The 24,987-nt window shown below is 35.9% G+C and overlaps 1 protein-coding gene and 1 non-coding gene across 3 annotated transcripts in view; one reads left to right on the top strand and one right to left on the bottom strand.

The window, feature by feature from the left end:
- LOC138710940 (headcase protein-like) overlaps positions 1 to 24,987 on the bottom strand; it is a 658,198-nt gene that overhangs the window by 570,121 nt on the left and 63,090 nt on the right. The window lies entirely within an intron of this gene.
- On the top strand, positions 2,225 to 2,296 carry TRNAD-GUC (transfer RNA aspartic acid (anticodon GUC)). The gene has a single exon. It is a non-coding gene; the product is annotated as a tRNA-Asp (tRNA).

Here is a 24,987-nt window from a genome sequence, read left to right as displayed (position 1 = left end):
GCTTATAATTTTGAAAAATACGCTTTTTGTCTTGAGTAAAGTATCAAATATTCATGATAATACCGCAATGAAATAATACGCGAGTAAGTTATTTGAGAAACCACACAAATTCATTTTTAGCATAATTTAAGTGATGATATCATGACAGTATTTCCCTGAAGAAGATGAAATGAAAAAAAATTTATGTTGAGAAATTTTTCTGGTCAGTCGTAACAGAGATGATGCAACTGAGGAGCTGTAGTGCGAGACTTCAATAAGACATGTTTTCACTTTAAAACGTTCTATAATTTTGCTTTTTTTTTAAATATCAAGTGCAGTAATATATTATGTACTAAATTAGTACTTAAAACCAAAAGGCAAATGCCGGGTAATATTTTGGCGAATCCTCGGACCTCACCTCATCTCGTTACATCTCGCCAAAATATTGTAAAAAATTGCACAACATTGTAAAAATTGTAGAAAATTATTAAATTGTAAACCTGTAAAAATTCGTAATTGTAATATTGTAAAATTTTTAATTGTTCCACATCTTAAAGCTTCATTCCTCATGTAACATCTATGGAATAAAATAAATGAATGAAAATTAATGAAATGAAATGAATAACTTGCATACAAAATATTATAATTTTTATTGCACGCATTTCGGTTATTTGAAAAACAACATGTATCCAGAAATTCTAATTCAAGAAATAATTTTCTATGCAAATAAATGAAATTAAGAACTATGCCAACACTCTTACGTATACAAGCATAAGTACCCACGTAGGAGACATCCGGGCCATACCATCTTTCCACGACTCTTCCAAAGGTTAAGGGAAAGAGGGCACGTGGTGCCAAATTACAATTCCATTTCCAAACAACTATTTTCGCTTATAACTTTCGACTCAGTCATTTCCGGACCAGGGTTCCTTATCTCAAATTGATACATGTGCCCTTCGCCATCATCCCTGAAAGTTTGTAACACCAGCTCGGAAACACCCTGTATAAAGCGAACCACACTTGTGGTTGAAGAGAACGGTAAAGTAAAACATAGAAGTGTAGTGGAATTAAATTATATAAAATGAAGCGAACGGTAGAGTAAAATATAGAATTATTGTTGAATTGAATTATATAAAATGAAGGGAAAAAGATAGAGTAAAATATAGAAGGTAAATGTAAAGTAAAATATATAATTGTGGTTGAATTAAACTGTACATATAAAATGGAGGAAATGTAGGGTGGAATAGAAAATTATGGTGGAATTAAACTATATAAAATGAAGGAAACGGTAGAATGAAATAGATAATTGTTGTGGAATTAAATTTTTAAAGCCTGAAGATGCGGAAATCATTATTCTGCGGTCTTGTCGACCACAAGTATGTATTTCCTCTCCAGTCACCGCCGGAGTTCGAACGTGAGTTCGTGGAAACATAAATCGGCGCACTCGCTATCATATACCCGTTACAATGGAATCGTGAGTTAGTCTATAAATGGTCATAATTAAACCTTTACACTGCTTAGTCATTCATTTATTTGTTTGTTTATACTTCGAAGAACAATGATGTGAAATAGTTGATTTCAATTCGTAGTAAAATGTTTACAGTGTTATTCAGGATGCATTAAGCGACTGGCATGAAATTTGTAATAAACATAATCGTGTTTTCATTGCGCTATGAAAAAAGTGAAATTATACAGGGACATCATTTTATTTGTACTTGAATTTTTATTGTACCTCAGTTTTTTAATGTACTTCACTCCCACCCCTTCTACTAGTAAACTTCTAACCGTTCTCCACATAGAACCAAGACCGCGTACATGCAGTCAAACAGTACTGAATTATGCAAATCAATATTTCAGGTATAACTCCCTGTAAAGTTGATTTGAATAATTTCGAGGGAAAAATTGTTCCGGAGCCGGGTATCGAACCCGGGACCTTTGGTTTAACGTACCAACGCTCTACCACTGAGCTACCCGGGAACTCTAACCGACACCGATCCAATTTTTCCCTCTATATCCACAGACCTCAAAGTGGGCTGACAACCGTCAAGCAACCAACTTCGAGTGCACACTAACTCCGTGTGACTTAAATTGTGGTTTTCTGTTAACGAACAGTGACGTGTATTATGCAAATCAATATTTCAGGTATAACTCCCTGTAAAGTTGATTTGAATAATTTCGAGGGAAAAATTGTTCCGGAGCCGGGTATCGAACCCGGGACCTTTGGTTTGACGGTGTCGGTTAGAGTTCCCGGGTAGCTCAGTGGTAGAGCGTTGGTACGTCAAACTAAAGGTCCCGGGTTCGATACCCGGCTCCGGAACAATTTTTCCCTCGAAATTATTCAGTACTGAGTTAGTGAGTATAGTACGTTCCAGAAATATGTTTGCGTTTTCTAGTGACGAAAGAGCTTTCAATATTGAATCATATTTTCGCACAGGTATTGTCGTCCGTTTGCCTACGTCGTAGCTCGGTTTCCCCCACCCGCTTCTGCTCGCCTCTCTGTAAAGGCTAGTAGCTGGGCTGTCTTAGCTCTTTTCTGAAGACATTAATTTCTGTTCAGAATTGGATGTCTACGTAATACTGTTTAAAATAACTTATATAAAAGGGCATCGTTAAGGAATTAACTGCCACGTGATTTCCCCCCTTTCTACGATCCTGCGACAAAACCACTTGGACGGACATAAGATAGCTTGTCTGAGTAATTTTGTCTCTTCGGATCGGGCAAAAGTGAAGATTGAATTTACAGTACGTAAGGTACTCTTTTATAAATTAGGCACAGAATTATTTCAGCATGAGTTACTCGTACGAAGGACGAAACTGGTAATTGGAATTAGGTACAATAGTCTATAGTGCGATAATATGCACATTAGAACTGAAGCCTGTATCGAAATGAACTGCTACCATTTTCAAAAATGCGTTTAAATATCCATAGTATGATCATTTTTCAATTTAATTTCATTCTCTATATTGTATGCCGATGTGCTGTAAACAGTACAATATACACTGCATAATTAATACGTCCAAATGGACAGCTCAATTCGTGAGTAAAAACACTTATTGTTAATACAGTACTGTATTTTGATTAAACAAAAACCTAATGAAAATTATCAAACTCAATATCGCGATATTTCCTAGTTTACGTAAATGGATGAACTACTTTTCTTCCCTCCTATACCTAGTAAAGTGATTTGTATGTATTTTACGCCAGTATCATCGAACTTCAGTCGTGGAAGGGGGTAGCAAACGGTTCTCAATCGTTAATCCAAAGGTATAGCCAGATTAATATTAGATTATTAAAAAAAAATATGTGTTTGTTTAACGATGCTCGCAACTACAGAGGTTATATGAGCGTCGCCGGATGTGCCAGAATTTTGTCCCGCAGGAGTTCTTTTACATGCCAGTAAATCTACTGACATGAGCCTGTCGCATTTAGGCACACTTAAATGCCATCGACCTGGCCCGGGATCGAACCCGCAACCTCGGGCATAGAAGGCCAGCGCTATACCAACTCGCCAATCAGATGGACTTAATATTATAAATGTTAGTAAAAATAAAATGGTGCCCCTGTAAAAGGATGCAATGCAAGAAACATAATTATAAAATACTATATTACATTTTTTTAAATTTGTAGAGTCCTAAAACACGCCTTGGAATTTCTTTTCCGATTCTAAAAGCCGGTATTCAGTTATAACTATAATCAACGTTCATATTTGAACGGCATAATAATGGAATACGTTGTACACAGGAAAGTTGCATTTGAATACAAAAGTATCGTGTAATTTCAACGTACCTATTTCAATATACATAATACGTACATTTATAAATTCATAAACACTGTACGACTACATCGTAACATTGTAAATGTAGTAGCACTCTTCATTGTAATAATATTTACGTGCTACAAAATGCGATACCAGCGTTATTGTATTACGAACCTTCTGTTTTATTTTAATTTTGAATTCGCCTGTAGCAAAATGAATATGAATGCAACAAAGAGGAGTTTGTTGTGTCACACACTGTAAGAGACTCCAGAATGCCTTATCACAACCAATTACTGCTGAAGCATTATTCAGAGCCTAACACAAGTTCTTGGCATCCGCCAAATGTCTTGTAAAACTTGTGAATATCCAACGGCCATGTTCTATAACTTCCCACACACACGTGGCAGTCACAGTTGGGTCTGAATAGATCCTGTAACGTGAAGTTACAATATTGCCTCAGAGCGTGAAATACAAATTCCAGGAAGCTAAAACCCAGTTTGCATCACAATAACAATACATAAAGACACTTATCACCTCTAAAACCTTCAGAGTGGAAGTACACAAAACGAACATTCTGTAACGGAAGGGGTAAAGCTGGAGGGTTAAACACAAAATTTGCATTAAAAAGCAGTGCAAATGTTCTTCAGTAATCCTACAGTAAAACTATTTCTGGGACCAGTGGAAACGCCGCCAGGTTGAACTGGAAGTTTAAAACAACAATTTTTTTTCGCAAATAATATATATTGTTTATAAGAGCTATAGATTACATCTTTCCAATTACTACTATTAAAATGGCTAAAGCAAGGAGATGCACTATCGCCTTTACTTTTTAACTTTTCTCTACAATGTACCATTAGGAAAGTCCAGGATCACAGAGAGGGTTTGGAATTCAATGGGTTACAGCAGCTGCTTGTTTTTGCGGACGACATGAATATACTAGCAGAAAATCCATAAACTACTAGACAAAACGCGGGAATTTTACTTGAAGTAAGTAAAGAGATAGGTTTGGAAGTAAAAGACAAAGTAGGGTAAACATTGGTAATTTCGTGGCAGTGGTTATTTCGTGACACTTTTTCTTTGCTCTTTCGTGAACTAACCAATGGTGTTACGAGATTCAAATTTCCGCCAAGGAATTGCATATGTTATCCAGTTTCCAGAAACATACAGCTACGCTTTGTGTGACTATTGTAGTTGCTTCAGTGAGCTTTTATGTTTGGAGAGAGCAAGTTAGCGTTGACTTCTCAGGCGTACAAATTTTGTGGATGTTTATAATTACATTACAGGCTTATTACTAAAGGTAAGCATATGATATTTGGTACAAAGATTTATTACATCTTAATGACATTTTAGGAAATGTTTTTGGAATTTTAGATACAGCTGTAGTCGCCACATAGGCTTAGCTTTACTGATAGAAATCTTAGCTGTTTGAGGCGAAATTTTGTTGAGTATTAAGCGTTACATTTTATACTATTTTAAAATTTGTATTACAATACGAATTTTAGAAATCTAAAGATAAGATGTGATAACAAAAAAGAAAAGGGGGACGCAATGGGTTCAGTGTAGCTTCTGTTTGATTTGTTATCATGCTAAGTGTCAATGATAAGTGCTAGATGACTTACTTGCAAGAATTGTGACAGAAGATGAAACATGGCTCAACCATTTTGGACCGGAGACAGAGGCAGACAATGGAGTGGCATCATGCAAATTCACCAAAGAAATAGAAATTCAAAAATGCACCTTTGGCAGGAAAAGTTATGGCTACTGTGTTTTTCGATTCAGAAGGACTCTTGCTTATGGACATCATGCCACACGGAACCACCATTAATTCTGACGCGTATGTGGCAACTCTCAAGAAACTTCAAGCTCGACTGAGTCGTGTTCGACGACATCGGAAGAAGCAGGATGTTCTGCTATTGCACGAAAATGTACAGCCATATGTCAGTCACAAGACCACAGACCAGATCAGAAAATTCGGATAGACAACACTGAAACATCCGCCTTACAGCCCTGAACTGGCGCCGTGCGATTACCATCTCTTTGGTAAACTGAAGGATCCCTTCGTGGAACGAGGTTAGAAGATGACGTCCTTGTGCACGCTGCTAAAGAGTGGCTCAGACGTGTTGGTCCAGACTTTTACTGTGCTGGTCTACAGGCCCTCGTTCCTAGGTACGTAAGGCAGTTGAAAGGGACGGGGATTATGTGGAGAAGTGACATTTTGTTCCTAAAGGATGTATCTACATTCTGTGAAAATAGCAAAGCTGTAGGATAAAAATATAATTTTTAAACAAATGTTATACATTACTTTTGGAGTTACCCTAGTAATATAGGCTATAGTAAAGTCCGTAATAAAAGTGTTCACCCTTTCAGGGCAAAGAAGATGCCTTTTCAATTTCAATTTTTACTTTGATTTCATTCTTATTATGTGTTGATATGTATTTCTATGTTTTCTTGTTATGATTATTAGACGGAATTACTGTTTGAAGTCTTGTAACAATAAATGAGAATTTCATTTAACTTTAATGAGTTTTTACACAATTATTCTACCCCTCACGAAATTATCAATGTAATATCACGAAATTACCAAGGTTATCACGAAATAACCAACCTTTTATCTTAAGTTGTAAAAGTGATTTTTGGCACTTGTTCAAGAACGTGTCCAATCTTTTATGTCTCCAGATTTGTACAGGATCTTTTAGATGAAAAAATCGAATTAAGGATATATTTACACATTTGCATTTTAAATTAATTTTCATGAAATTATCACGAAATTACCAATGTTTACCCTATATGGATAATGTCTCGTGACCAGAATATTGTACGAAATGGAAATATAAAAATTGGAAATTTATCCTTTCAAAAAATTCAAATATCTTGGAACAACAGTAACAAAATATAAACGGGGGAAATTAAACGCAGAATAAATATTGGAAATGTGTGTTATTATTCGGTTGAGAAACTTTTGTCATCCAGTCTGCTCTCGAAAAAGCTGAAAGTTAGAATTTATAAAACAGTGTTGCACATGCAATCCAAGAAAAACGACCAACAAGACTGTGTGAAGTGACGCTACTCCACGATAATGCCCGTCCGCACTCTGCTAACCTGACATAAAACACTAACCAGGAGTTGGGTTGGGAAGTCATTCCGCACCCATCTTATTCACCTGATCTTGCACCCTCAGATTTTCACTTTTTTCGCTCTCTATCGAACAACCTTCAAGGAACTTCCTTTCCGGATGAAAATGCGTTCCGAATGTGGCTTGACGACTTCTTTAACTCAAAACCACGCGATTTCTACAAGCGTGGAATCGAAAAACTACTCCAGCGTTGACAGACTGTTGTAAATAGTGAAGGAGAATAAGTTATATGTTGATGATTAACTTCTCTCTTATGTGTATCTGATGTGTTTAATAAACTTATGAAACAACGCTACGAACTTATGCACCAACCAATAACTATCCTCTCACAGCATCCAAATTATTCACACTTTAGCGTCCAAGCAAGTCTTAATCTAAAATAATTCGAAGTAATATCAACTAATCAATGTAAGATAATTACCGACTAAAATGTTAACAGAACAATCTAAGTAATCTATCCTTTAACTACAGTGACAGCATCAAAATATGAGACTGGGTCAAGAACTTTCAAAAGACTACTTTTAACGAACAAAAATGTTTTCTTCTAAATAAAACTCCACACACTTAAAATATAGCAGTTTCTTACTGTATAAACATGACTTGAGATACTGTCAAAGGCAGTGACTTTCATATTCTTTCGATCTTAGGTCACAGACTGAAATCTCCGTTAATATGCACTCTACCTTCCCACTCTTCCGCCTTGTTCCAGATAACGGTACACCACGCCTTTGAATTCAAATCCTAATGAATATAACACAGAGGACTTCAAATTGAACAGAGGTAGGGTTAAAGACAAGCACACTATTTAAACATCGTCCGCTATATGTCTTCAAAATCATAAGGAAAGATGAAGGTAACAAGGAAATTAGATGCTTCCTTACTCATCACTTTTATTTTGTTGTAATTTTCACTAAATCTTGATTTATAACTTAGTATGGACGAAGGTATAACGACAGGATAAAACAGATGAGAGTACAGAAAAGAAGACAACATTAGACATAATAAGATTAGATATGATAAGACAAGAGAAGAATATAAAATACAAGAGAAGGCAAGAGAATACAAGTCAAGTAGAAAGCAAGTTAGGATAAGACGTTGTAGCACAGTCGTAGTATATAGTCACGAAGTTTGAGTTGTGAGGGTACTAGGAACAATAGACTGTGCAGGTACTATTTCGCATTATCTGTAATGAGGCGATAGTAGCGATCCTAGTAGTTAGCAACTATCTATGGATGCATATTTACTACGTATTGAGCTTCGTGACTGTATATACTAGACTGTGGTTGTAGGACAAGACAAGTCAGAAAATGGCGCGGTAAAGAGGGGACAAGACAAGGCTGAGGAAGACAAGGCGAGACTGAGAAGACTCAACTACGAAGCGGAAGACAAAACAGAGTTGAAGAAGGCAAAAAAAAAGGCTGACGAAAACAAGACGCCGAGAGAGAAGACAACCCAAGGCGAAAGAAGAAAACGCAAGTGGGAGAAATCAAGACAATGCGAGGGAAGACAAAACAAGAGGGAGAGGAGAAAGCATGGCGGGAGAAGACAAAACAAGCTGGAGAAGACGAGGCATGTGAAGACAGGCCAAGACAGGGCTGGAGAAGGCGAGTCAAGACAGGGCTGGTGAAGACGAGCCAAGACGGGGGCGAGAGGGGGCGAATCAAGACCAGACGAGTCAAGAGAAGGAGGGAGAGAACGGGACAAGGCGGGAGAAGGCAAGACAATACCAGGCGGGAGACGATAAGACAATATACCAGGCGGGAAAAGATAAGACAATATACCAGGCGGGAAAAGATAAGACAATACACCAGGCGGGAAAAGATAAGACAATACACCAGGCGGGAAAAGATTACACAATACACCAGGCGGGAAAAGATAAGACAATATACCAGGCGGGAAAAGATAAAACAATATACCAGGCGGGAAAAGATAAAACAATATACCAGGCGGGAAAAGATAAGTCAATATACCAAGCGGGAAAAGATAAGACAGTATACCAGGCGGGAAAAGATAAGACAATATACCAGGCGGGAAAAGATAAGACAAAATACCAGGCGGGAAAAGATAAGACAATATACCAGGCGGGAAAAGATAAGTCAATATACCAGGCGGGAAAAGATAAGCCAGTATACCAGGCGGGAAAAGATAAGACAATATACCAGGCGGGAAAAGATAAGTCAATATACCAGGCGGGAAAAGATAAGACAATATACCAGGCGGGAAAAGATAAGTCAATATACCAGGCAGGAAAAGATAAGACAATATACCAGGCGGGAAAAGATAAAACAATATACCAGGCGTGAAAAGATAAGACAATACACCAGGCGGGAAAAGATAAGACAATATACCAGGCGGGAAAAGATAAGACAATATACCAGGCGGGAAAAGATAAGACAGTGTACCAGGCGGGAAAAGATAAGACAATATACCAGGTGGGAAAAGAAAACAATATACCAGGCGGGAAAAGATAAGACAATACACCAGGTGAGAAAAGATAAGACAGTAAACCAGGCGGGAAAAGATAAGACAATATACCAGGCGGGAAAAGATAAGACAATATACCAGGCGGGAAAAAATAAGACAATATACCAGGCGGGAAAAGATAAGACAGTGTACCAGGCGGGAAAAGATAAGACAATATACCAGGCGGGAAAATAAGACAATATACCAGGCGGGAAAATAAGACAATATACCAGGCGGGAAAAGGTAAGACAATATACCAGGTGAGAAAAGATAAGACAGTGTACCAGGCGGGAAAAGATAAGACAATATACCAGGCGGGAAAAGATAAGACAATATACCAGGCGGTAAAAGATAAGACAATATACCAGACGGGAAAAGATAAGACAATATACCAGGCGGTAAAAGATAAGACAATATACCAGGCGGGAAAAGATAAGACAATATACCAGGCGGAAAAAGGTAAGACAGTATATAACAGGCGGGAAAAGATAAGACAATATACCAGGCGGGAAAAGATAAGACAATATACCAGGCGGAAAAAGGTAAGACAGTATATAACAGGCGGGAAAAGATAAGACAATATACCAGGCGGGAAAAGATAAGACAGTGTACCAGGCGGGAAAAGATAAGACAATATACCAGGCGGGAAAAGATAAGACAAGGCAGGGAGAGAGAAAGTGGGAAAATGAAGGTCAGGATGATGAAATATGTGGAAAGACAGAAGGAAAATTTTAATGTTAAAATTTTGTTAATATTCCTTTCAGAATACCACACAGACCATTCAAAGGAGAAACGGAAGTAATGGAAGAAAGAAGGCGATAAAAGAAGAGGAAAACGGTTAAACACAACTACGTCGTAGTTAGATAAAGCAGTAAAACAGTATTTAAATACACGTTTCACTTTGCAGCGGAAATTCGAGTAGCATCTTCAGTGTTCTGGACGCAAGTTGGGATTTATTCGAACAATTGCCTGACCATGGCCGTAGGGAAACTGATGGTGCCGAAGAGTTTTTTTTAGAATGTAGTTCCGTAAAGTTCTACTGAACCCTAGCACATTGCCGTAACCTTGTTATGATTTCTTCCCACGGATGACGTGCTCCACTCTCGATATTCGTGCTCCGGTTCAGGAAAATTCAAGTTTCAGTACATTTCTAGTCTGACATGTTTCCATTTTAGGAGAGTTCACTGCAAGACCAGACAGCCTATATTTCAACATTCACTTACAAGTCTTACGTGCGGTTAAGTTCCTCATAAGCATACAGAACAAATATAAAACGACCGTCTAGTACGTGATTTCAGGAGGCTGGATTATGTGACTTAGTATAGTATTAAATTTATATCACAATACAGCGTACTAATTCCAGTGCATCGGAACATTTAGGTCTATATGCCAAAAAAAAGAAATGAACAGTGTTGTCAAGGTTTGTTACTGAAATTACCCATACATAATCCTGAAATTACTCGATTTTGCTCGAAAAAATATAAATCAGAAATAAATTAATGGGGCATAAAATTACACGTTAAGTTAAAATTTAAAAACCATTAAATTTATTTTTTTATTTATTTATCTACTCACGTAATTCCACTAATATTTGAATATAAAAAAGTCTACAAGCTTTAAAAGCTTCACAGTGTTAAAATTTGTCAGAGTAACGACTCTGAAACGGCCGTACGGCATAATAAGGTACAACATATTATCCTTTTTAACATTTTTAAACAATTGTAAGACTTAAATTTTAAAACTTTTTACTTACTTACTGGCTTTTAAGGAACCCGGAGGTTCATTGCCGCCCTCACATAAGCCCGCCATAGGTCTTATCCTGAGCAAGATCAATCCAGTCTCTATCATCATATCCCACCTCCCTCCAATCCATTTTAATATCATCTTCCCATCTACGTCTCGGCCTCCCTAAAGGTCTTTTTCCCTCCGGCCTCCCAATTAACACTCTATATGGATTTCTGGATGCGCCCATACGTGCTACATGCCCTGCCCATCTCAAGCGTCTGGATTTAATGTTCCTAATTATGTCAGATGAAGAATACAATGCGTGCAGTTCTGTGTTGTGTAACTTTCTCCATTCTCCTGTAACTTCATCCCGCTTAGCCCCAAATATTTTCCTAAGCACCTTATTCTCAAACACCCTTAACCTATGTTCCTCTCTCAAAGTGAGAGTCTAAGTTTCACAACCACACAGAACAACCGGTAATATAACTGTTTTATAAATTCTAACTTTCAGATTTTTTGACAGCAGCCTGGATGATAAAAGCTTCTCAACCGAATAATAACAAGCATTTCCCATATTTATTCTGTGTTTAATTTCCTCCCGAGTATCATTTATATTTGTTACTGTTGCTCCAAGATATTTGAACTTCTCCACCCCTTCAAAAGATAAATTTCCAATTTTTATATTTCCATTTCGTACAATAATCTCGTCACGAGACATAATCATATACTTTGTCTTTTCGGAATTTACTTCCAAACCTATCTCTTTACTTGCTTCCAGTAAAATTCCCGTATTTTCCCTAATCGTTTGTGCATTTTCTCCTAACATATTCACGTCATCCGCATAGACAAGCAGCTGATGTAACCCGTTCAATTCCAAACCCTCTCTGTTATCCTGGACTTTCCTAATGGCATACTCTAGAGCAAAGTTAAAAAGTAAAGGTGATAGTGCATCTCCTTGCTTTAGCCCACAGTGAATTGGAAACGCATCTGACAGAAACTGGTTCATTAATATATTCGAATTTCCATTCCCGGTGCAGGGCTCGACATTGCAAGGGAATTGGGACCTTTACATGACCTCCAAGCCGATTGGTCATTTGTCTCACTCCTTTTGTCGTTTTTTATTGAGGGACCTTAGAGGAAGCTTGAAAGAAAAAGCCAAAAATAGATATAACCTAATAACGAGACTGGGACCTAGGGTCACCGATTCGCGAGACTGAAGTTTGGAACGCACGGAGTATACATGACGTCATGACCCATGGAGTGGGATGGCACTGTGAGAGTACAGTTTGTTTCGTAAGAAATTACATTACCGCCTTTCTAATTCTGCTTGCCGTGGGTCCTTCCAATCCCCACACGTACTTGAGATCCTGTGAGTAAATACGTATATTTTATTTATTTTCATTTATTTGTTTGATTTAGACATGCATATCTGTGTTAGTGTTAATTTCGATGTTTTATAATTGTTCACAGTACTGAGGAACGTGTCGAAAATTAAGAACACCAAGCGTTCCCTTCAGAACGAACTTATAGAGAAGTTCGGAAAGGAATATTTTCTTAGTAAAAGAAAAAAAAAGTAGGCCTATTGAATTTTGCAAACTGCTAAAAAAAAAGTATAAGGACAGATAGAACTCGAGTCTTTCAAAAGTAGTGTAATAGCAAAAGATGCATGTAAAATATTTAATTATACAGTCAAAACTGGCCTTCAACATCAAAATCAAACATAGAACACGAAAAAGAATTTGATCGAGATTTGTGTATAATGTTGGTACATCCCAACATCCCTTTCAACAATATTTCAAAGCGTTTGTTGAAAAAAGTTATTTTGAATGAAAGTAGGAGATACTTTTCTTTTGATACGTTGCGAATGCACCTTGTAACTCGGTGCACTGAATTATGAAGAAATGTATTTTATGTAAGTACAGTATATTTTTTTCGTTTCTGCTCAAAGTCGGCCGTGGTTCGGCGCGGAAGTTGCGCGCGCATCTGCTTCCTGGGGCATGTGCTGTGGCGTAGAGAGGAGAGGAGAGACGGCTACCGCGGCAGAGAGTGGAAATAATGCGCCTGTGACTGAGGGGAGAAATGCAGAGAATTCGAGAGTGCCATCTTCTGGACATCCGTGGAAATTTCTAGCATCGTACCTTCTGGAAACTATGGTTTGGTTATAAAAGAAGAGAGGCAAGTGAGCAGCAGCAGTTGTTGTTGTAATCGTTGGACAGCAAGCCAGCCAGTCTTGTGTAGCAGTGAAGCCAGCTTCGAGACCAGGGTTCGACTTGAGTTGTGTCCGTAACTGTGGGAGCCGTAAGTCCTGAGTTTGAGTGCAGTGGACCACAGTTGGGGGACCTGAGTTCGAAGTTCAATGGACTGTCTCTGAAGGTATGGGATTCGAGATACTGTGAACTCGAGTAACTGAGCTAGAAGAACTAGCCAAGGCAAACGAACTGTGAGCTGAGAACTGACAGTTCTGTTTTGTAAATAGTGCTTTGTGAACATTAGTTAAGATTAACAGTTCATTGTTGTTCTCAATAATCCAGGTAAATTGTCATTGTCGTCTGTGGAGTGCAATAACGAATACTGTGTTACTGTGTGGAGTGGAAATCCCATTGTTGACGGGAGTGTTTACATTCAATTATAGCAAGTGATTATTATTGTTTTGAAATAAAAGTTACATTATTGATTGTAATAAACGTTATAGTATTATATTTGTAAACGTGAACATTTATTTTGTGTCCTACTGTCACTGAATGTTTACATGTTAAGTCAAGGAATAACTGCACTCTCAATCTCCCATTCCCCTCGATCTACACAACACAGTGGCCCGTGCGTTCGTAACTTAATGCGTTTCGGTAACCTGAGCCGCAATCCGCTAATAACCAACGCACAGGCTAAGGTTGAGATAGGGCCTATGTAACAAATATCACTTACTGAATCCGCCAAATTCACACTTCCATTGCGATGTGTCCCGCATATTGGTACCACCCAGTAACAGCTGTATAACATGCGGTATGAAGGGGAAATATACAGACTCTGAGTTTGAACTTTCATTTACAATTCGCGGCGCCACAGACGACGCCAGAGTCTGACAGTAGTTCCATAATGGTACAGCCCGGCTGGTAATCACTGAAACAAGATGATCGTCTGCTTATGCTAATACGATAATAAGTATTCTGCGCGAGATAAATTCATCTGTGTTACTTCTCCATTATAATCAAATGGAGTTAAATACATTCAAGGAAATAGAGAAGTATTTCATTAGCAAATTTTTAGCCGCTCACGATGAACAGATGAGATATTGCAATGCCGCAAGAAGAATTTGTGAGATTCTAGTGATGTCTATAATACTTTACTTAATGCTAAACTTACACAGGCTATTCAGAATCGATGAAATGTTGATAGGGCCTATGGAAGTAATAATAGTAGTAGTAATAATAGTAATAATAATAATTAGTTTTATTTTAACTGGCAGAGTTAAGGTCATTCGACTTCTTTTCCACTAGATCAGTATGATATAAATTTACATAATTAAAATAATATAATATAATACAATATACAATACACAATTAATCTATATATATTTATATATATACATATATATATATAATTTCAACTGGTAATGGAAATTACGGGAAAACGGTTGAACGGATTTTAATAATTTACCCCTCATTTTGAAGCTTGGAACCCGAAGTTTTTCAGAAAAATAGTAACTTTCAGTGAAGCGTTAGTTTTCCTACATAATTTTTCTATTTTCCAAAATCTATCTTTCCTCAGTTTTCAGAACTAATTGGAATTATAAAACAAAACACACACTGCAATAAACAATAGGATATTACACGACGGCCATGACCTGCAGGATTGCTGACATATTTAGAGCTGAAATTCAATTGGTTATTAAAAACTTCAAGACTTACAAAAAATAATTTACAAGTCTGATTGTGCTGTGTGTAATTTTCTGAGAAGAGTTGTGGTGTATTGGATATTAAAATCTAAAAAAATTTGAGGCGTTTTGATGACATTATTACCATTAGAAATGAAATATTATTATAGTTAATGCCATGATGTGACTATTTTTCATTAATATTATACACATTAATGCTATATTGATGATATGAAAGTGAAACGTTTTCGGGTTATAGCATCGAGAATATCTTAAATTAGCTCTTCATTTCTATAATTTACTGAGTGACGGCTATATACATTGTATATAACTACAAAAATTACGTAAGATAATAATATTATTAAAAATCAAATATTTTTATAGTTATTAATCAAGTGAGGTTTTGTCTTTTTCATATGTTTAATGGCGGTGTGGTGTAGATATTTATATGCGTCATTCTCTTCAGTACTGGCTCGAGAGAGCGCAAAAATTACAGTTCCTGAGGAAAGGCCAAAAGGTATTACTTACTGATAAAATAAGAAGCCTACAAAATTATGTAGTCTCTCGATCATTTCAGCAAGACCTCTTAACAGAATAAATGATTTTACCCTCTACATTTCAAGCTCTACATGCAGCAGCTATACCAAGATGCTATGTTATTGTTCGAAAGCATAGCAAACCTCACATTTTTTTAAGTTTCAACTACAATCCACAATGACCTGAAATAGCTATTGCTTTACTCCCACATGAAAAACCCACTGATCGTCCTGACATTGTTACTTGCGTTTTCGCGTTGAAACTCAAACCCTGGAGGGTGGATAGGTTCAGGAGAAAGTATTTGCCATAAAAAAAACATTCAGAGGGAGCATGTTTCATTATTACGGAAGCAAATAACTTTCAAAATGTCTGGTATTCTTCATTGAAAATAAATTTTAAAAATTTTTATTTGAACGTCAAATGAACTTAGTTTGCAGCATTTGCTGCACAAGCCACTAGTACAATACAGTAACAGTTCCTTTCATTTTCACAACATAATGAAATAAATTATGCAGTAGTAGTAGTAGTAGTAGTAGTAGTAGTAGTATTAGTAGTAGTAGTAAGTAGTAGTAGTAGTAGTAGTAGTAGTAGTAGTAGTAGTAGTAATTGTAATTTATTAATTGTATTCATTATTAATTATCATTATTGAGTGTAATTAGTTATCACTGCCACCGGATATTTATTCATTTGCAGTGTGAATAAATACATACTTGGGGTGTACTATAAGCAGTAACATAAGCTGCTTCAAGGAAGTCAAAAGAAGGATGGCAATGGCAAAGGAAGCTCTTAATAGAAAAAAGGAGCATCTTCTGTGGACCTCTCGAAAAGGAACTAAGGAAGAGACTAGTGAAGTGCTTTGTATGGAGTGTGGCATTGTATGGTGCAGAAACATGGACATTACGACGAAGTGAAGAGAAGCGAATAGGAGCATTTGAAATGTGGATATGGCAAAGAATGGAACGTGTGAAGTGGACAGACAGAATAAGAAATGATGTAATATTAGAAAGAATGGGTGAAGAAAGAATAATTCTGAGACTGACCAGGAAGAGGAAAAGGAATTGGCTGGGTCACTGGTTAAGAAGAAACTGCCTACTGAAGGATGCACTGGAAGGAATTGTGAACAGGAGAAGATTTTGGGATAGAAGAAGATATCAGATGATAAGACGACATTAAGATGTTTGGATCATATGCGGAAACAGAGAGGAAGGCAGAAAATAGAAAAGATTGGAGGAAGCTGGGTTTGCATTGAAAGACTGCTCCTGGGCTGAATACTATGAATGAATGAATGAATGAATGAATTAATTAATTAATCCTTCACAATTCTCTTCGCAAACGGAATTATTTTCTTGACCAACTTTGCAACCAGATATGGAGAGTAGCTGCGAATATATTGAATAAGCAGTCGTGGACAGCCGATAAGGGGTGGTCCTCCAGCTTGGGGGTTCGGCGAAGGGCTAACAACCCATCACCGTAAAAAACAGCTTGTTACGAATCCCTACAATAAGCCTTGTTGTGTATGGTTGTGAAACTTGGACTCTCACTTTGAGAGAGGAACAGAGATTAAAGGTTTTTGAGAATAAGGTTCCTAGGAAAACATTTGGGGCGAAGAGGGATGAAGTTACAGGAGAATGGAGAAAGTTACACAACGCAAAACTACACTTATTGTATTCTTCACTTGACATAATTAGGAACATTAAATTCAGACGTTTGAGATGGGGAGGGCATGTAGCACGTATGGGTGAATCCAGAAATGCATATAGAGTGTTAATTAGATTAGATTAGATTTATTTATTTAACCTGGTAGAGATAAGGCCGTTAGGCCTTCTCTGCCCCTCTACCAGGGGATTACAACTATAACATGAACAATAAGATTACAATTAATATTAAATTTACAATGACAATTACAATAAAAATTAAAGTACGACAAGAATACCTGATTAATGAAAGCTAGACATTTTATCATAGAAGTTAAGAACAAAGAATATTTTTGTATTTACTAAATTACAAATTAAACCTACAATAACAAAATTCTATAGTGATGAAATTACCGGATATTGAGATATTTTGTGGTAGATTAAAAGAACTATTTACAAGAAACCATGTCTGAACGAGTCTCAATTACTGACCAAGTGCCTAGTAAGTTTGCGTTTGAATTTAATTTTATTTCGACAGTCCCTGATGCTAGCAGGTAACGAATTCCAGAGTCTTGGCAGGGCTATTGTGAAAGAGGATGAGTATGAGGAGGTGCGATGGGATGGTATTGTTAGTATTGTTTCATTGCGAGAGCGTGTGTTCAGATTGTGGTGGGAAGAAAGGTAAGTGAAGCGAGACGACAGGTACGAAGGAATAGAAGAGTTCAAGATTTCGAAGAGAAAGAGAAGTGAATGTAAATTTCTTTTCTTATCTAGTTTAAGCCAACCTATTGCTTCCAGGGATGGGGTAATATGATCATATTTACGAACATTGCTTACAAAACGTACACACAAATTATGAGCACGTTGAAGTTTCATTTTGTTGTCGCTGGAAAGGTCAGTCAGTAAAATGTCAGCATAGTCAAAATGGGGAAATACAAGGGTCTGCACAAGGGACTTTTTTAAGCAAGAGGGAGGCCAGAGGGAAAAAGACCTTTGGGGAGGCCGAGACGTAGATGGGAAGATAATATTAAAATGGATTTGAGGAAGGTGGGATATGATGATAGAGAGTGGATTAATCTTGCACAGGATAGGGACCAATGGCGGGCTTATGTGAGGGTGGCATTTATTTATTTATTTATTTATTCATTTATATATTGTTTTGCTAATAGTTATAACATAACATATATTATATATAGAAAAAACTTTAGCTCACCCCTGAAAGAAGAGAACTCGTGCTCAGGGGCGGATTCCTGAATTGAAATTAATAAGTATACAATACAATTTGTCTTATGTCTACTATGCAATTATAGTATATAAATTTAAATTTAAAATTTTTCAATTTTTATAAAATCCATACATAACTTTTTAAATTTAATACTAGAACTATTAGAATTGACAAGATTAGGATATTTAAATATAAATTTGTTATATATTCTTGGGCCTAAATTACTACTATGATTAAATACTGTAACAGTTTTGCATTTTGGTTCAAACAATCTTAAAGAATTCATACCTTTTGTTTCATAAGTATGAGAATACAATTCAAAATTATTTCGATTTTTATGTATGAATTTTATTAATACAATATAATAAATTTGTCTTACGTTAAGTACATTAAAGACTAAAAACAAATTTTGAGATGGAAACTCAATAGGTTTATGAAGACATATTTTAATTATTTTCTTCTGTAATAAATAAAGTGGATTAAAATTGGATTTAAATGAGCTACCCCATCCTATAATTCCATACATAATTAGCGATTGAAATAAAGTTAAATAAAGTTGAACCTTCGGGTTCCTTAAAAGCCATTTGTAAGTAAGTAAGTAAGTAACTTTGAAAAATACCTTTTCCCAGTTTTGGCCTTCCCAATTAAAAGAAAACTATTTCTCTTTCAATTGAAATAAGTGAATTACAAAATCACAACAAAATTCAAAAGAGCAGAAATCTTGAACACGACAAAAGTTATACTAATTTACAACGCACGGTTTCTTTCCACCATGGAATTTCAATTCAATACTACCTCAGATCTGTTTCACAAAATAACGCTGAAAACTGCACAAGCAATACGAATTAAAGCTTCGGCTGTAACTAAACTCAGAATTTCCTAACTTGTATTTCCTCTCTCTATGAAATGAACAGTGAGCCGAGAAGCATTCAAGTTGGTCAGCAACAAATGGAATCGTAGCCTCTACATCTCGTTCCCCAGAGAGTCGTTTGCGGGAAGAGGGTTCATCAAGGGACTGGATGTTAGATTTAAGGGAGGAGATTTCAGGACACTTAACCCATTTCAGCTGCTCTCCGGATCAAGAGATTTTCAGTGTTTATATACTGAGGGGATTCTTAAGGTCGGCTCAGACATTTATTGGTTAAGAGTAGTTAATATAAACCAACACGTACACACATAACACACTGCTAGAAGTATTTGTATTTACTGCGCAATAAATACGCTACTGATATAAAGTAATAAAACCTCTAAATCCTACTGTGCTAGCTTCCTACAGCCATGGAAATTAATCCTGATGGTTTGATTAATTTGTCTGGTAACAACTTTCAGGGTTGCTTAGTTAAAATTTTGAAATAAGCTGGAAATCGTGTTCAAAAAGCTTACAACAACAACAAAATCTGACACCACTAATTATTATTTTCATTAAAAATTAAAAGTAAACTAGTGGCTTGTGCAGCAAATGCTGCACACTAAGTTCATTAGACGTTTAAATAAAAAATTTTCAGATTTATTTTCAATGAAGAATACCAGACATTTTGAAAGTTATTTGCTTCCGTAATAATGAAACATACTCCTTCTGAATCTTTTTTATTTTATGTCAAATACTTTTTCTTGAACCTATCCACCTTCAGTTTTTTAGTTTAAACGCGAAAACACAAGCAACAATGTCAGGACGATCAGTGGGTTTTTCATGTGGGAGTAAAGCAGTAGCTATTTCAGGTCATTGTGGATTGTAGGTGAAAATTAAAAAAAATGTCAGGTTTGCTAAGCTTTCGAACAACAGACATAGGATCTTGGTATAGCTGCTGCATATAGAGCTTGAAATGTAGAGGGTAAAATCATTTTATCCTGCGAAGAGATCTTCTGAAATGATCGGGAGACTAAGTAATTTTGTAGGCTTCTTATTTTATCAGTAAGTAATACCTTTTGGTCTTTCCTTAGGAACTGCAATTTTTGCGCTCTCTCGTGCCAATACTGAAGAGAATGACGTATATAAATATCTACATTAAATATATGAAAAAGACCAAATCCCACTTGATTAATAACTATAAAATATTTTACTTTTAATAACAATAGGTAATTTGCTAGGAGACGTCGTTGCATATAGACCACGGTTAAACGAAGTATTTTCCCTGGACCAAAAATGCAAGATGCGTTGCTCGTTTCACCTTATTATGAATAAGTGTCGGGGAAAGTATCTTATTTTAGGTTATAATTCAGAACTTGTTCAATATTTAATAAGATGTTTAGGATTACTGTAAAACTGGCCTATGTGCAACGACATCTCCTAGCAAATTACCTAACAATATTATTATCTTACGTAAGTTTTGTAATATTATATACTATAGAGCCGCCACTCAGTAAATTATAGAAATGAAGATCTAATTTAAGATATTCTATACATCTACTTACATAACCCCAAAACGTTTCACTTTCATATCATCACTGTAGCATTAATATGTATAATTAATGAAAAATAGTCACATCATGGCATTAACTGTAATAATATTTCATTTCTAATGGTAATAATGGCATCAAGCCACCTCACCTTTTGGAGATTTTAATATCCAATACACTTGAATTTGAGCTCTAAATATATCAGCAATCCTGCAGGTCATGGCCTTCGTGTAATAGCCTAATGTTTATTGTAGTGTATGTTTTGTTTTATACTGAAATACAATTGAGGGCCTTAGAAGAAAAAGCAGGTAAGTGACATTATTAAAAAAAAATGAGGTAAGTGCGTGTTGTGATAGCCCAAAAGGATGTTTCTTTGGGATAAAATCGGGTGAGTGATCACACTGTGCAGTGCTGCTATTTGGGCATCATTTCACCAAACTAGTGTATAATATTTCATTGCATGTAGAACTTTAACTGTAATTTCCTCAAAACTAGGTTTCCGTCACTTACCTGCTTTTTGTTCTAAGCCCCTCAATTAGTTCTCAAAGCTGGCGAAAGATGGATTTTGGAAAATAGGAAAATTATGTAGGAAAACTAACGCCTCATTGAAAGATACTATTTTTCTGAAAATCCTTGGATGCCAGGCTTCAAAATGAGGGGACATTGATTAAAATCTATTCAGCCGTTTTCCCGTAATTTCCATTACCAGTTCAAATTATATATATATATATATATATATATATATATATATATATATATATAGATGCATTACCACACATACAATAACAACAGCGTGTTCATAACGTGTGCGTCCGATTCATTTGTAATATTCCATACTATGATCATATCTCACCTTCTTTCGAGAAGTTATGGCTTAGGTTACATGAGAGAAGAAATCTGCACTTTCTTTCTCTCTTATATCGAATTATGTACACTCCATCCCCCTCTTATGTATTCGCCCGTTCCCACACTCTCTCTCGCTATCATAATATTAATAATCGATCCCAACGCGATAACACGCTAGAAATTCCACTCCACACATCATCTCTATATTCCTCATTCTTCACTGTTGCTACTTCTCGTCACTGGAACTCTCTGCCGCCTGAAGACAAGGGCTGCCGAACATTGAAATCTTTCAAATCCAAGTTAGAAAATTATCTTATGATGAGTTGCCAAACTAATTTAGGCCTACTGTTGGCAATTGTTGTATTGCATGTTTCCGCGTATTTACTACATTTTTTATACTGTAGTGATATTTATTTTGTTTTATCTGTTTTTGCTTCCTCATATTCCTCGATAATGGTATGTCTATCATATACAGTCAAATTACTAAGAATTACTTTTATTATACACTTCAGTTGCACGTCTGGCTGTATGAAAATATTTTTCATCAAATACTTCTTCATGGCACTTTCCCTAATTTTTTAATTTGCAACATAGAATGGAAGAGAAAGTTCCGTATATCTTCATTGAGAAATGAAATTGAGTTTTATTTTGTCTGTTTAAACTAAAAATTCCCTTCTATTACATTATTCTGTGATAGTCATAACAAATTGTAACTTAACATTCTCTGGGCTGTCAGTACAGTTCAATTCTTAGTAAAGATTATTCCACACTTTCTCAGAATGGGAATTGTTTGTTAGATCTTTCTGTTTACATTTGTAAAGCATGGGCTGATCATACAAACAATTCATATCATCTGAGAAGTGAAGACCAAACAATTCATATCATCTGAGAAGTGAAGACCATCTTTATATCTATTGCAAAAACATTGGACTTGGTCAAAGTTACTTCACATATGAAGGGTACACGGGAATAACGATCAAGGTCCATTTTAGAAAGTTTCGAGAAAAACTAATTTTAAAGTTTAAGCACTTAATACTTTGTTATGTGTGTATTTAATAGAAATTGACGTAGTGGAATGTCAAGAACGATGATTTCTTATTACCAGCTACACCACATGATAGTACTTCCTTTCCACTATAAGATAGCATTATTAACTCAATTTCGATTTTTTGATGGACCTTGATCGTTTTTCCCGTAGGTCCATTTTAGAAAGTTTCGAGAAAAACGAATTTTAAAGTTTAAGCACTTAATACTTTGTTATGTGTGTATTTAATAGAAATTGACGTAGTGGAATGTCAAGAACTATGATTTCTTATTACCAGCTACACCACATGATAGTACTTCCTTTCCACTATAAGATAGCATTATTAACTCAATTTCGATTTTTGATGGACCTTGATCGTTTTTCCCGTGTACCCTTCATATGTATTATTTATATTGGCAAATGTGCTATTACAAACAACTTTATTGAATGGCAAGTTCAGTTGAAAATACTTGAAGAGGTAGAAAAGAAAGTCTTCAAACCCTAAATAAATGAATTGACCTGATTTTCTCCAATAGTACCATAATTCTTTCTTTGCTTAAAAATCGATAATGTGTTTAATTGGAAAAATCATATTAAAGAAATTACCCCCAAACTAAATTCAGCTTCTTTTGCTATTAGATCTATGCGAAAGAGAGTAAATATCAATACCTTAAATACAATATACTTTGCATACTTCCACTCGGTAATGAGTTTTGGAATAATATTCCGGGTAAATTCCGCAGATAGTAACAGTATATTTCTATTACAAAAAAGAGTAATTAGAATAATAGTAGGTGCCAAATCTAGGGAATCGTGTAGGACTATTTTGAAAAAACTACAAATAATGGCCATGGCTTGTCAGTTTATCTTTTCATTAATAATGTTCCTCGTATGTAATCGTGAAAACTTTGTAACTAATTCAACAGTTCATAGCATAAATACACGTCAAAAATGACTTTCATACTCCATCGTCAAGTCTATCATGCTATCAAAAAGGAGTGCGTTATATGGCAGTAAAATTTTTAATAACCTCCCTATCGATATAAAAAATGAAACTCAAAACATAAGATTATTTAGGGCCAAATTAAAGAAGTACCTAATTTCTCACGCCTTCTATTCTGTAGGTGAATTCATGACTTCAATAACACTTCATGAAATTGGTACTAGTAGACTATATTGTAAATCTCGTCTGTATATATTTCATCTAGACTGTGACTATAAATTAAGACTTTCTAATAGTATTAAGTTTTTTGACTTGTTCTATAATCTAGTACGCAATGTACGAATACCATGGACTGTTAATAAATACAATACAATACAATCTATTATTGTCAAATCAATAAATAACTCCGAATTTTCTAGTTGATTAACACAATTCACATTAACACTTGTAAGATTAGGACCAGACAGTGCATCAGTTTTTACAAACCGATTGAGCAATTTATGTAGCAAATCACACATCAAATATTTTTAAAATATATATTAGGTCCTGTATTACCTCCATAACGATTAAATTTATCTTATGATTAGGGCCAAGAAGTTCATGCATTTGGATATATGTTTCCATTGGCTGTAATTAATTTCTGATTAATTATCTTTACGGATCATCAACACTTAAGCTTATCAAACCAAATTTTATGTTGGATTTATATTTACATGTTTTGGCTTGTTTTATAAATGCATTATATTTCACGATATTCATATTATTGTGGCATATTTTCGCGTTTAAGCCCATTAACGCTAATTTTATGTTGCATAAAAATTAATAGTCTGGATTTTATAAATAAATACATCCTATTCTATTTTTGAAAACTGGTATTGAAATTTATTATAATTATTTTTATCAGAAAAGTATTGAAAGTTTCGCGACACACCTAGCGAATCTCCAGGAACAGTAGTGTGCCGCTCTCAACAATAAGATGTAATGAATAATTTCAAGGGAAAAATTGTTCCGGGGCCGGGTATCGATCCCGGGACCTCTGGTTGAACGTACCAGCGCTCTTTCCAACTGAGCTACCCGGGAACTCCACCCGACACCGTCTCAACTTTAGTCGGGTGGAGTTCCCGGGTAGCTCAGTTGGAAAGAAAGCTGGTACGTTCAACCAGAGGTCCCGGGATCGATACCCGGCCCCGGAACAATTTTTCCCTTGAAATTATTCTAATCTGCTTTACAGGCAGCCTTACCTGAAAGACTAGATTTGCATAATATATACGTCACTGCGTACGTTAACAGAAAACCACAATTCCAAGTCACACAGAGACTGTGTGCACTCGATGTGGGTCTCTGGCGTTTCGTCAGCCCACGCGAGTTGTGTGGATATAAAAGGGAAAAGTTGAGACGGTGTCGGGTGGAGTTCCCGGGTAGCTCAGTTGGCAGAGCGCTGGTGCGTTCAAC

This window comes from Periplaneta americana, chromosome 12, assembly GCF_040183065.1.
Source record: "Periplaneta americana isolate PAMFEO1 chromosome 12, P.americana_PAMFEO1_priV1, whole genome shotgun sequence".
NCBI lineage: Eukaryota > Metazoa > Arthropoda > Insecta > Blattodea > Blattidae > Periplaneta > Periplaneta americana.
The sequence above is the reverse complement of the archived record's forward strand: the minus strand, read 5'-3'. Positions and strand labels throughout refer to the sequence as shown.